This window comes from Cataglyphis hispanica, chromosome 8 (assembly GCF_021464435.1).
Source record: "Cataglyphis hispanica isolate Lineage 1 chromosome 8, ULB_Chis1_1.0, whole genome shotgun sequence".
NCBI lineage: Eukaryota > Metazoa > Arthropoda > Insecta > Hymenoptera > Formicidae > Cataglyphis > Cataglyphis hispanica.
Window position 1 is genome coordinate 6,327,899 of NC_065961.1, and position 14,879 is coordinate 6,342,777.

General features: G+C 33.7%; 1 protein-coding gene across 4 annotated transcripts in view; it reads right to left on the reverse strand.

The window, feature by feature from the left end:
- The window catches only part of LOC126851536 (furin-like protease 1), a 205,492-nt gene that overhangs the window by 78,025 nt on the left and 112,588 nt on the right, over positions 1-14,879 (reverse strand). The gene's annotated exons all lie outside the window — the stretch shown is intronic.

Consider the following 14,879-nt stretch of genomic DNA (forward strand, 5'->3'; position numbering starts at 1 on the left):
ATACAAATATTTAATATCAAATAATATTTATTGTTAAATATATAATAACGATACGGATTTACCGTTATACTAATTTCAACGATAAATATTTACACGCCGATAATATTATACAATATTTTATCGTCGTGTTTGTATCATCCGGATTGAACTTCGCATTGTCTTCTTTTAAATAAATCACGTCGTCGATAGAATGCCTCGATCTTCCGTGAATTTACGTGAGAACCGACTTAATCCCATTCATCCAAGGCTACACGGTGACTCGTATTATCGTGAATCGAAAGGGAACGACGGGAAATCCTTCTGGGTATTTAGGAATCCGGGATGATAAATTCGCGACAGGAAGAGCTAACATTCGAAGCTCGATTCCGGTCCGCAGACCGGATAGCAGAGCAAGACGACATTTCCGGTAGGACACAATGTCCAGCATGACTTCCGCCATCCCAAAGATCCTGTTCTCATACATATATACGCACGCACAACGAGAACGATATATGCAAAGGCATTTTTCGCACGGCGAAAAGTTAGCGAATCGCGCCTCCTTCAACCGATAAGGTTCTTATTGCGGAACTTTGGTGCGCTTTAACATAAGTTAAAATGAAAGTTTTCTCCCGCGCGCGATTTTAATCCCGTCAAAGAGAAACGAAAGCGGCGATTCGAAAGGAGATGCTTGTATAAACAAGCTGTGTGCTTTTCGTTAATCCACGAGTTCTTTGACACATTCAAAAGCGCACTCTTTCTTAGCAAAAGTTTATATAGATAACATTGCCTCTCTTTCTTGAAACTTCTTTATTATATAACGGGTCTTTTTACGATTTCTTATGATACTATCATGTTCATAGAAATAAAGACTGCAACTCGAGAAATAACTGTGTGGAAAAAAAATTTATCAGTTAACAGTCGGACAAAAGCTCAGCATTCTTTGGTATTCACAGAAAAATAATTATTTCTATTTGGCAAGTTTTCACGTATTTTTCTGTGACCGATGGTGCATAACGAGGTGCTGAACGCGGTTGTAATCCGAATCATTTCTGAATATTTCCAAGCGTTTAATTATTACTATGCGATATCATTTAATAACCATCACAAATATTATGATAATCGCTATATATATTATTATATTTCATATTAATTAAAATTATAAAGTAGCCATTCAATTGTAAAATATAAATTAATTAATATCGATTAAAAGTTCTTATTTAACTCAATTTTCTATTATAAATAATCTTCCAGAGAGAAAGAGAAAGAAAGTTTACATTTTACAAATATTTCCACGATCTCTATATTGTGTATAATAAAATCCTCATATATATTTAGATAATTCAATAAATACATTGCATCATATTATACATCGTATAAATTAAACTCGCATAAAACGGAAATAATTTTCTCTCGAAAATTTCTTCGCGCAAATAATTGATGCTTGATATCATCGCAACTTACGCACAGGAGTTTACAAATCAAGGATCTTCGGGAACCTTAAGAGCGGCACGAATAAGATGCCGCTTGATAGAAATATTTCAGAAGCTGCTAGCGCGGCGAACGCCGCATATTGCGACGAATTATTCACGTTGCAATTTCCAAGGGAAATCCCTGTGGCATATAAGCAATGCCCGACATCGGACGTCCCTATTTGTCGTCGAAGGAGTAGAAATTCCGCAAAGGATGTCGCATAGGGAAGTCGCGAATAAGAATCGGTAAATGTGTGAATTTGGAGCTGCGAAATCCCTAGCGAAAGCTGGCGAAATTCCAAGTCGCGTCTCGCATGGATGGATTCAGTCTATTCCTGCGTCGTAGTCTCATGACGACAATGTCACAATACACGATTATACAATATTATAAATATATATTCAGTTACATCAATGTTACGCATCAACGATTAAGAAATTTAAGATAGAAGAAGTTCTAAAATAGAAGCAGAAAAATATAATTATTGGCATTTTCGTGAAAAAAACAATAAAAATAATATTTTATTAGTAATTTTAAAAAATAGTGAGTCGTTTCTCTCCGAAATCGTTTTTAAAAAAAATTAATTGGTATATTATTATTACTACTTTCAAACTTTCAAATCTGAAGATTGTTAATAACAAATGCAATTATTAATATGTATGATACTTTTACACCCAATGCATACATACATTACATTTTACGTATCATCACGTGGCATGATCGTAAATTATTGAACATTGCGATTTAATAACACATTAATTAATCGTGAGGTACATTTCCGATGCATTACGATACTATTACATTCTAATTATCGAGATAATCGAGTTGCTTTCGCAGCATAATTTATATCGGGCATAAGATCATAAATTATATTTGAACTGACAGAATGAATAAATCGATTTCATTATTCTGATAATTTTATTATCAATGTGACTAACACGTAAACAGTAAAAGCAAAATAACGTTCAAATTTGAAGACGTATAACTTTATGGTTATCGTTAAATTTTAATTCGCTTTAATATATTCTTAGCAGATCAAATAAAAATAATGCACAAATTTAAAATATCTTTAAAAATATAGGTAAAATTGTAGATTAAGTGCGAGTCCCACAAGTGCGATTTAAATTGTAACTATAAAACTGCTAGCTTGCAGAATTAATTTCTCGATAATGGCATTATTGCAACTCAATAAAATATTGCTCGTATTTTGGAATTCTTCGGTGGCTTATCAGTTTCCGATAATATGCACGAATGATCGTCTATAGGGGCTTTTTCATCCTCTAATTATTGCTCTCGGACGCGTGTAAAATTAAACACCCGCTACCGTGGTAGAATTTATCGAACCGCAATAAATAATGAGCGCGCCTAATGCCAGTAACAAATGTACACCCGTTAAATCAGCTTCTAGGATTAATTGGGAAATCGGCCGATGTAACTCGTGGGTATCGTTTTGGACTGCCAATGCAGGATAGAACGAAACAATCGATTATTTTAATATAGCAGCACTGTATGTATTACTAACTCCGTCGGGATTTAAAACAATTGCATTGTAACTGGGCGTATGGGTGAACCGACGAGCGCAAGAGCGAACAAACAAGCAAGTAGATGTATTTTGAAGAATGAAAATGTTTACATTGGGATAGATTAAAATAACAAATTAAAATCAATGTATGTGCAAATGAAATAATAAATTAATCTAAAGAAATAAAATATAATCTGTAATAAGATCTTAATAAAATCTATTAAAAAGTGATAAAAAAAAAAAACTTGTTTTTTTGAACAAGTATACACACACTCATATTCTGACAGTATATAATTATCTTTCGCGCGATCAATCTGTGATTCCCTCTTGAGAAATCAAATCGGGAAATTAAAAAATCTCAAAACTAATAAGAGAGAGAAAAAAAAGTGCTTTCGAAAAATAGACGAATCACGAGAACCTAATTAACGATAAAAAATGAAATAAAATAATATTTTAATCGCAATTTCAGATATTCTAAAAGTTGCAATTCCAAAAATTTTTATAATTTTTTTTAAGTCTAAGAATTTGAATCATAAAAATTTGAATTCTCGAGCAAAATATCAAATATATAATTAATTATAATATAATAATTAAAACTCAAAAACTCTAAGCATTATAATTTTAAATACTTTAATCTTATTATTATATGTTATCTGATATTATCTTGACTATTTTATTTCCGCTTAGTTTCATTAAAGCGAAACGTGGGGAGTATGTAGCATTAAGTAAAAGTCGGAACCAGCTTTGTTAGGATTATCTGATTGCCAGCGGCAATAGCCTTTAATTCGTCAATGTCACTCAGCATTTAACCCGATTTAGCCACTGCTTTTGCTGGCTAACTTAAAACAGTGAAAATTGATTACACAAAGAGATACGAGCATCCCGATGATAGTAAGACATGAATATAATTGCATTGAGAGGAATTATTCAGAAGAATTCAGTAAGTATTATTCGCGTTCTATCAATTTACAATCACAAATAACAGATTAATCGAAATTATTTTCCATCAACATTTAGTATAATTTATTTAAAAATAATATTTTGCAAAATTTTTTTAATGAGAGGAACAAAAAAACTATGAGAAACTAACTTGAAAATATTTGCCAAGAATTCCTAAATAAATACAAAACTGCAATTTTAGTTTTCATATTTAATTCAACATTTCACAGAAAAATGTTTCATGAAGAATGATATGCAGATAGTTTCCTTTTCGTGGCATCGTGTACAAAAGCTCCAACGAGTGCCATAATCGATTTTCGTGCCAAATCGATGTCGAGCGTCATACTTGAACTTAACGACACAACGCCTCTTCCACGTAGACACACAATTTGCATAATATCCTGTACGGAATTTTTCATCGTTCACGGCATGTTTGTAGGTCCAAGTGATTCACTTAAGCAAAACACTTAGGTCAGCACTTAGAATAATTTCCCCCGCGGCAGGTATGGGAAAGAACGGAGATGGGATAAATGCGCCGCGTAATGTCCTTCTTGCACGATCACGTCGCTAAAAGATCAGCATACTAGCAAAATGATCTTTTTCGCAAAAGCTTGTTTTACGTGGCAGACGAGCCATCTGCAGGCTTATTTTCTAATTTTCTATATGTTATAAAACAACGCATGCATTATTTTAGTCATAATTATGTAAAAAAATACGTTATAATTATAAAAAAATTATAAAATAAGCTTGCCATTAAGATATCATATCGTAATATGGGATACTATAACTGCCTTCACAGACTACATTTTGCGTATCGACGCAAATAATAAGTTCGTAAAATTTTAACTAGTTAAACTCACATTGAGAGAGAAATGTAATTAATTTAATTTAATAATAGTATTAAAATGCTAATTCTATAATTGTGTGTGCTTATTACATAATAATTTATGTTAGCTAGCAATTTATTTATGGGACGTGATTATAATTTGATATTACTACTAAATTATGCATATTTCTTTAAATAAGATCCAAAAGTTGATGCGTCTTTAATAATTTGCATAAAAGGCATGTGCTCGTTTCGCGCAAAAGCTGTTATATTTCGAAAATTATGTAAATTGTGCACAGAGAGGCATGGTAATCGTTAAGATCTAGAACGCGACGCATGGCGTTAATATAAAATCGATTATGGTTTGCCCGGTATTGCTGGTGATATCGTAGAAAGTGTCACAGGTGAAAAAAAGTGGCGTCCGCATATCATTTCCGCGGTATGCAAGTTCCCATAGTTTCATGCATATGCCACATTGTTTTCTTCGCCGATGCGCGATTAGATGAATCAATAAATATCTTTCTACCTATATTTTTTTGCAACATGCAAAAATTAATAAAAATTAATTGTGCATGTATTTATAATTCCCTCTCGATTATAATATTACAAATAAATCATATAGAGCCTTATGTATAAGCCGTAATTTAAAAATCAGAGTTAATCTCATGTTAAAGAAAAATGTACGAGAGTCGCTTTTTATGCGAGGAATTAATTTGACGAGAAATTTATGTAACATGCAAATGAAGTACCGACGAGTGCAGAATTTTGAGAAAATGCTGCAATAATATTGGACTAGCACGCTTGTTAACAATCTATCGTTTATCCAGTAAAGTGATAGCATTAGCAACTATCGTGCAACGGTCTCGCCGCCGACCTTTTTCATCGATTAACGCGAATACATTTTGCACTGAAACTAATGGCATTCAATATTATCGCTCGTATTCGCGGTAAATCGCAATTATCATCGCGCGAGATAGGTTTTGATACGTGAATAAATTTCACTGCGAAGGATAATTTTCTTATCATTTGTATCAACACTTACCTTTTTTTGTTTCAGCTTCTATTACTGTCATTTTCACAATGGAAATTAGTGGCAAAACAATTTTTCTCAATTTTTTTATTTCTTGATTACATTTATAAGCAAATTTCTGGCTTTTGTTGTAATAAATGTAACTAAGATATAAAGACATACGAACAATTGTTTTATTATAATTTTATATGTCATTTAAAAGAATATTAGTCACACTTTATTAGATTATTTTTTATGATATCACACGATTATCGAAAGAAACGAGACAAAAATCTCTTTCTATACGAAATGTGTTTGTCGAATATCTCTGCAGCCGTTCTTCAGAATCGAGAATGAGATCCGATCGAACACGCGGATCGGAACAAAAGAGATGGAGTAATGAGATTTTGAGGATTTCCCGAAAAATTCTATGCCATGACAGTCGTGAGATTTATTGTTGGTGACAATAAGAATCTGACAATGTTCCCGGTGGCACCGTGAGAAGGAAATTTCACGAAAAGTACGAAACTGGAGCGCAAAGATAGGTAATTAAAAAGTCGATCTCGGTTATCATTCTCGCCAACGCTGTGGAAAAGTTGATAAGGGATGCCACCGTCCTCGAAAGAAACTGACACAAAAGAAGAGACCGAGAGAACGATAGGATACGAATAAAATGGAAAACAGAACATTTCCTTTTTTTCTCTCTTAAAAGAAAAAATAAATGGAAGTTGATATTTTTGTCATTTATAAGTTAGAAATTATGATTTAAAAATATTCCTCTCCCTTTCTCTTAAAAGTTAAAAATAATTACACTCATCTTTTAAGCATTTAAAACGAAGAAGTTGATTTGTCAGAGACATAAGCGACAAATTTCAATTATTTATGATTGACATAATAAATGATTTATGTGACGAACAAGTAGTAGAACGAGAGATGCAGCAAGATATGTGCATTTAAATTGCAAATTCTAGATCCGCAATTATACGGGCGGCAAATCGGAACTTAAAGTTGTTACGCTGAATATCCCAAGAGTCGTGCATGTTCTATCAATGAGAGATTCATTGACGCATTCAAAATCAATCTTAAATCTTCCGGAACGAGATTGTGTAGATATTCGTGGGACGTCATTTGCCTGGTCTGCAAAAATGTCGCTCACGTAGAATCAGATTTCATTCCCGCGAACGTTCCATCAGATTCAGCTCGCTCGCAGTGCCAATTGAATGAAACGGGATTTCGACTCGCGCGAATGGTAACAAATCGACTGATCATTTTTTTCTTCCCTCCTATAACTTTTTTTTTTGAAAATATGTTGAGCAACTACATAACTGTATGTACCGAGCGACAAGCGAATTCACAAGGTAAGCGATTTCGGAGATCGTAGTCGTTGCAACATCGCTCGGGTGATACATGCATGTTTCGATATCGCTTCACCTGCGTTAAAACACCGGTCAACTATGTATGTTGAAACGAAGCGGACACAACGCTTGCAGAACCGTGCAACAGAGTTCAAGTTATCGATACGCGATTATCCAGATTATGAAATTTGCGATAATTGCAGCGACGCGAATCGAATTTAACGCGAATGCTGGTCACGTCGGTTTATAATGAAATTAGTTCTTTAATCCATTTACTTTTAACAGATTGTAGATGTTCCGCATGATGCGATTATTCCTAATAATTGATACATGATATAATATACGCGCGTCAAAGTTTAATGTTTTGTAAACAGTTGAAAATAACGATGTTGAATTATACAAAAATCTATTTCGACATGTTTTGGACTTGCAAAGTATTAATATTCCGCTGAGATTCAATGCTGCGGTCGCAACTTTTATAAACGGAGTATACATTAATCCTACAGGGAATAAAGATCTGCCTCTCCGTAGTGACATATAGATTGTCTTTCGTAAGTACGAAGGAATTTTCGCAATCGATTATTCTTACAAAATTAAAGAGCTTGGCAACTCGGGGTCTGAAATTAAACTTCTCCAGAAATAATGTCCAAGTCTGTATTAAAGTTGAAACTAACTGAAAAATTCACCTTTTGTTCCGCATCGGGCTGTTGGGTATCCTCATAAGTTCTCGTATTATTACGTTCTCGTTCCTACAATAAACAATACAATAGAGAATCTTGACTTTATAAAACATCGAACGGCCAAGAAATAAAAGTTTGTCATCGTCTCGCTCGTCTAATAACGCACATTAGGGGAATTGTTAAAAAAAAAAAAAAAAAAATATACGTTGACGAACTAAGAGCGAAGATGTGTCGAACACGGAACGGTAAATTGAATAAACTTTCCGTCGAGTTTTAACCGAGGAACAACGTTTTCGCTTCGACGTAGACGGAATTGAGAAGGGCGTTTGACACGGCTCTTGTCACACTTGCGAGACAAGACGAGCAAAGTGTCTTTCCTTTCCGAGTACGGTGGCCGTTCCATGTAAAGTGTCGCCCTTTCTCTTAGAACGACGTCCCGGACACACCTCCACGTGACAGACAGTGCGCAAGAACCACTTGTCAACCCTGACGCACGGCTCCCGCACCTACATGTATTCTAGAGCGCATGAAAAATGCAATCTGGTGTACAGCATCGAAATCCCTCAGAAACTGCCTGAGCTTAGACGCGGTTCATCGAAAATTTACAAGGAACGTACCTTCGTGGAACAGTACGCGCTGTTAATTCATGGATATGAATAAAAGAAGCGAGAAAGATAAAAAATAGAAATTGTTGAAATCAACAGAGGGCTAGCGTGCAGCTCCATTGTGTGTGAGAATATATTAAAAAAAAACTACGCTAATATTTCTTCGTCAAGCTTTATTTCAGTTAAGGTTCGCATCCACTTTTTAATTTGCATCTCCGCGCTCGACTAGCAAGGTAAACAAGCTGACTACGACATGTCGGTAAGCAACTATAATTCAAGTGCAGGCCGCGATGAAAAATCGAGCGTAAAGTCCGTGACTAGCATGTGGTGGATCCCGTTCGTCGCCTTCATCGACTATAAAACGACCGTACATCCTTGTCAGCGACATATTCACTTTAGTCAAGACCGGGATCTTGCCGCTGACAATGCTTTATGGAGCCGTGCAAAGCGCAACGCTGCTGCCATCGCGCCGTCGTCGTCGCCGGGTTCTTTGTTCGTGCCGAACACCGTAAACACGCGGCCGTAAAACCAGCCTAGAATTTACGAGAGCGAGGGTGTATGTCGGAGAGCGCGAGCCGGCAATCGTCGTTTCCTCCCGATATTGCTCAACGTCGGCATTTACTTTCGTTCTCGCACCCCAATGATCTATTTACACTCTAAACACGGTATCGCTAAGATAGCGATACGAAACGCGAGATTTTTCAATGCCCTTGATAAAGTACAGTCTTCACTTTGAATAATGCGAAAAGACATACCCAGTGATTGCTCCTATTTACGGGTTTTTTTATCATAGGGTGCAATTCCTTTTTTCGAAGAAAAAAACGGATCAAGAATTATCTGAACAACTACTGAGCTATCGATATTTCTGAATTATAAAATCTTATATAATTATAAAAATTTGCATGTGCTGAAAAATTGTGCTTTTAAAATTGCAAATTAGATAATAAGACTTTATATCTCTCATTCCATTAAAATGTGTCTTGAGAGAATTCTAAATTAAATAAAAACAATATAAATATAACATAAAGCATATATTTTACGAAAGAGTGTATTGCGTAATGTATTTAGCCATGTATTTTCATGATAACAAGCTTCATTGCAATTTGCAACTAAACGTATTGCCGCGAGAGAGGAGACAGAGTTTCTAGTAGCAGGTCGAAATAACCACCCTCATGCGGTTTCATTTACACCCTGAGAACGACCGCGGTATTGTTAGAAATCGCCATTTATTTGCGCGATGCTACTATATAACTGTCTTAATATAATTTCATAAATGGTGCCGAGCAAGAGTATATTGCGCGTTACGTCTACTTCAGGGAAAACAAATAGTTTTTTAAAACAAATGGATGCAAAAGTATATTTCTGATAACTGTGAAAACTGACTTTCTAGAAAGCTTTAGCTTTTTCAATGCATCTTCTTTTATTTGGCACAAATATTTAACGATACTGTTGCAACGACAATTTTTCATAAAGTAATCGTAAATAACATAATATTTAATATTTACATAATATTTAAATATTTAAAAAGATTTTTGTATACATAAAAAATATTAATTTTATTATAAAATTGTTCGTAACAAATGCATTAATTATATCTCATTATTTAAAAATTTCCTAAATTATTATTTATGGGAGCATAAAATAAAATAGTGATACGTGTTTACATAAAATGGATACGTGTTTTTGATAAGCTCGGTTAGTCACACTTGGTGTGGCTTACATTTTGGATAGCAAATTGCAGTTTACAATTTTAAGCACGTGCGCAGAATTGGTGACATTACACAAAGTCCACTTAAACTAAAATAAAAATGCATGTAAAAATTCAACTCTGCGCGTAACAGCCAAAATTTTCATACAAGATAAAAAAAGGATCGTTTATTACGCGCATAATCGACAATTAATTTTTCATTAAATGTACCGATAATAAGCCTTAAACGATCTCTATAAATAATTTAGTCGTTTTTCTTGTTTTTTGCTTAAAAATTATTTTAAATTATCTCTCTTTTCGATAAATTATATAACGTTCTTGAAAAATAGGAGCCGTTTCGTATTAGGATGTTTTTCGATGGAATTAATAAATAAATCATTCCACTTTTTTAATTGCATCGTTTTTTTTTCTAGTTGAAAATTCGGAGATCGTTGCAAAGATTTCATCTGCGAATTCCAGTTACGTAAATCGAATACTTGCAACATAAAAGACAAGTTTGACTGCCAGAAGTTTTTTATCCCACTTACTTCTTGACGATTCGGGTAACATATTCTTCACATTACCTATAAGATTCAAAACCCACCTGCAACATAAAAGAAAATAGAATCTTAGAAAATACGTCGAGTGCTGTATCAAATAAAAGATAAATGTTCGATAATGATTTTGGATATTTGTTAAAGTATGGTTAAATTAAAAAAAAATATTATTCTTTTATAATCATGTATTTCAAATACAATGATGAAGACTCTAACTAGTGCATTATTATTGCATGTTATTTTAAATGACATTTATAAAAAAAAAATTCTGAAATAAAATATCAAATTTTTATAAAATTGATCGATTCAGTCGTAATATCTTGTCTGTTATCGGTTAAATGTCAGTATTTCAATATTACCGAAAATCTATTGCGATAAATTGATATTTCTAGAATTTTCTCCTTTTGCGCGAAAAACAATTTATTTTACATACTAGACTTCATCACGATGTATTTTTGGTTACAATTAACTTGCCGCGGCATATATTTGTCCGCGACAAAAAAAAAAAATAAATTTGAATTAAACACACTAATATTCTTTTTGCATTCTTTTTTAATTCTTGAGCTTTCAGTATGCAATCAGTTGTTGCATCAATTAAATCATCAATGCTGTGATGCGGCGATGCGTAATATATGTTCATTCAATATTCAACAAGCGCCTTTTAATGACTGCAAAAGCCAGAGCACTCTGCGCTTCGATCCTCAAGATAAATATCTTTTTAAAATACGCCGGTTTTTTAAATACGCTGACATATTTTTTCTCTACTTCCAATTTTACATTTTTTTAAAGGAGGCCTGAATTTCCCCTCGCAGCGATGGTGCACTGACGATTCATGATCAAACGTTATTGTTTTACAAAAGCTGCATGTTTACCTGCACTTTACATTAAACGTGCTCGGGCAAATATTATCCTGCTTTGAATATTTATGGGGACGAAAAGACCTCCACCGATTTTATTCGCATCGCGTTTGAAAAGGGCGTCGTCCCCATGGAATATTTTGCGCGTATATTTTATAATACTATATATTTAGTCCTCTATTTATATTCGTCAATGCAAAATATGAAAAATTATTTTTATGCTTTTGGTTATTTTTCAATTCAATAATATATTCGCGACATTAAAAGACTTTTATTAACGCGTATTTTACTCTAGAATAAATTTTAATTGCATATCACGAAGAAAAGTGAAAAGTTATGATAAAATAAAATCAAATAATTAATATATGCTGTTATGAAATACTGAATGTAGTTTATGCTGTTTTCATTATTATGCTGATTATGTATTATGCAAAATTATCACGCACATTTCTAGTTAGAAGTTGCAATATCAATCAATCGCACAAACAAACTTGTTTGCCATTTAATTCATAATGTAATTCATAATATAACATTTTGCTCAAAAGCAATATGGTAAAGTCCAAATAAATTTGCTCCGCATACAAACCGGTATTAAGTAAGCATACACGTCGATTTGGAAGAATATGATTATGTTTCGCGGACAGATTGACTTCGAAATGATATCAAGCGATTACGCTCGAATTAATAAATAATAATGAGCGAAGCAGCATGGCAGCTAAGTAGAAACTCACATGCCACAATTTATGGAATAGATAATTTCGGGATTTGCGTACGAGTTATTACGTTCTCATTAGCGTCCCGCGCAAACTGTTCGGTGTCCGCGTTTGACTGATTAACAGTCGTCGATGTCGCAGCCATTGGCAATGATTGTGATTAGTCGCGCGACTCATTTCCATAACGACGCTGATGCACGTGTACGGACGAGTCGAACCGATCTTTGTGCTCCGCTGTCCTTCGATTAGCATCCGAGCGCGATAATGTAATGCACGCGCGAGTAATTAGCCGCACAATCCTGGCTAAACAAATAATATCGTTCAAAGGTAAACGAAATCTCCGATTCAGAACAGGCGTAGGCGATAATCGTCCCTCGCGAAATGAGGTGAATTGAAAACGCCAGATGCGTCGCCGTGAATTTACGCGGACGCAGATGTAGTTCGTTGATTTAATCAAACCGAGATAATCAGATTGTCAGTTTATTTGTTAAACAGAACGTCTGCTATTTGCAATGACCACAAATAACGTGCGATGACCGCAAAATTTCTATGAATAGATCAGAACAATTGTGTTAGGTAACCAAATGACAAGATTAAAATTAACAAAATTATTTGCGTATTAAATTAATAATTAAACATAATGTCGACAATATTTTTCTCACTCCTTTCAATCTTTACGTAAATCTACTATAAGAGATTTTTATCGCAATAATTTCATTTTATTTATATCCTTGTAGACAATATTAATTAAAAACTGTATTAATCGAAATAACAGTATATAAGATCATGTTTCGTTGATATAAACGAATAAATCATCCTAATGTTCTTTTTTTTATTAAATATTAAAAATATATTATTTTGTTATAAAATATTTTTTATTATAATTTTCTCTTTACAATATTGAGACGTAATTCATCATTTATTTATAAAAAAATCTACGTTCAATATATTCGAATATATCATATTTATTATATTTATATACATATATGATTTTATTATTAATAATCATGGAGGGCGTAATCATGGAAGGTCTCGTTGACAAAATTGTAGATTGATCTTTCACAAAATGATACCACACCACAGGATACGTTCCGTTAATTTTGCCCCACGAAATTTCACAGGATTCCAACTCAAACAAACTTTGACACGGGACTCCCATTTCGCGCACAGTCATGACGCTATATTACCCGCCTATCCGAAAGCAATAACGCCAACGTCGAAATTTTGTTACTGCAACGCATCGCAGAGACCGCGTTATTCAATAGCATCAACCAGTCTCTATAAATATATAACTCATATTGATTCTTCCCTGAATTACTAATTATTTACAAATTTCTTTCGCAATCTCTTAACGGTATAATTTAATATAATGCGAAATTAATATTTGCGCAACCAATAATTTAATATTTTGTTTGAAGAACATATGCTGCATTAATGCACTTTATATGTCAAAGAACGTGCAATTTCTCTGTACGCGACGATATAAATATGTGATATATCTGTAAATATATACTAATTTGCAGAGATTTCAATTTTATTCCGTATTTTCTAAATGTACGAAATTGCAAAATATAATAAATATTTACAATGCACATTATTTACAAATTTAATTAATTTCGCAAGTTAGAAATAAATCAAAACTATTATATAAATTTTAACAATTCAAAAAATTATTAAATAAAGAAAAACTCTTTATATTTCTTTATATTTCGATTAATCGATAGCGTTATACCGTGCATTAAATCGTATTGCTATCACACTGTGTCGCATTACGTTTACGAAGCGGCGTATCAAATTGCGCGAAAATTAAACGCGATCTCTCTGACAAAGGGAGAGGTGCCACATGGCGGATACACACGTGCAACAATCGCCGCGCGGTTGTGTTACAAGCCATGCAGAAGTAAAAGCCGAACCCGTCAACACCATCTTCGTCGGATGCTTGCTTCCATTTGGCGTATCTCCATTGTTCGTATACCGCCCGTTACGATACGTCACAGGGCAAATTTGCAGTGGAATGAATGCTAGGGTGTGGATATCCCAACTCGTAACGTTAGCAGGGGTCTGACAGTAATAAAAATACGAAGGGTGCCCTTCCGACCTTCTTCCATCTCTATGCTTCCTTATTCCGCCTTTTCGTTAATTTCACCAAATGGGAAAGAAGGCCAGAAAACAGAATCGCTTGTGCTATTTGTGTGAATGGATATATGTTTGTTCATTTATTTGATAAAACTTGTATTTTCTTGTAAGATAATTCAGACGAGATTTGATAAAGTTCAAATTGTATGTCAACATAGTAATATTGAGAGAAATAAAATCTTTTTTGAATATATTTTTTCAGATATTAATTATGTATTTCTATTAAACTTAGCTATTAATTATTCATTTTTCTATTTCTAGCATTTAGTTCCTCTTCCAAGTCTTCGATTACAATTTGTTCTTTTCTCAAGCGATTCATTTATTGCAAGTCAAGAGCGATCGACAAAGTGCTCAATTTTTAATTACCGTAACTAAGCCGATAATTGAACCATCGATAATTATTCTCGAGTATGATATAGTTCAATTCGAATTTATAACATCACGATAATTAAAATAAATGATGGCAAAGTATAAAATCCTCTCCAAATATTTCACCTGATTTCTATGAATGAAAATTACAAACTCACCTCTTTAATTATAACTCTTA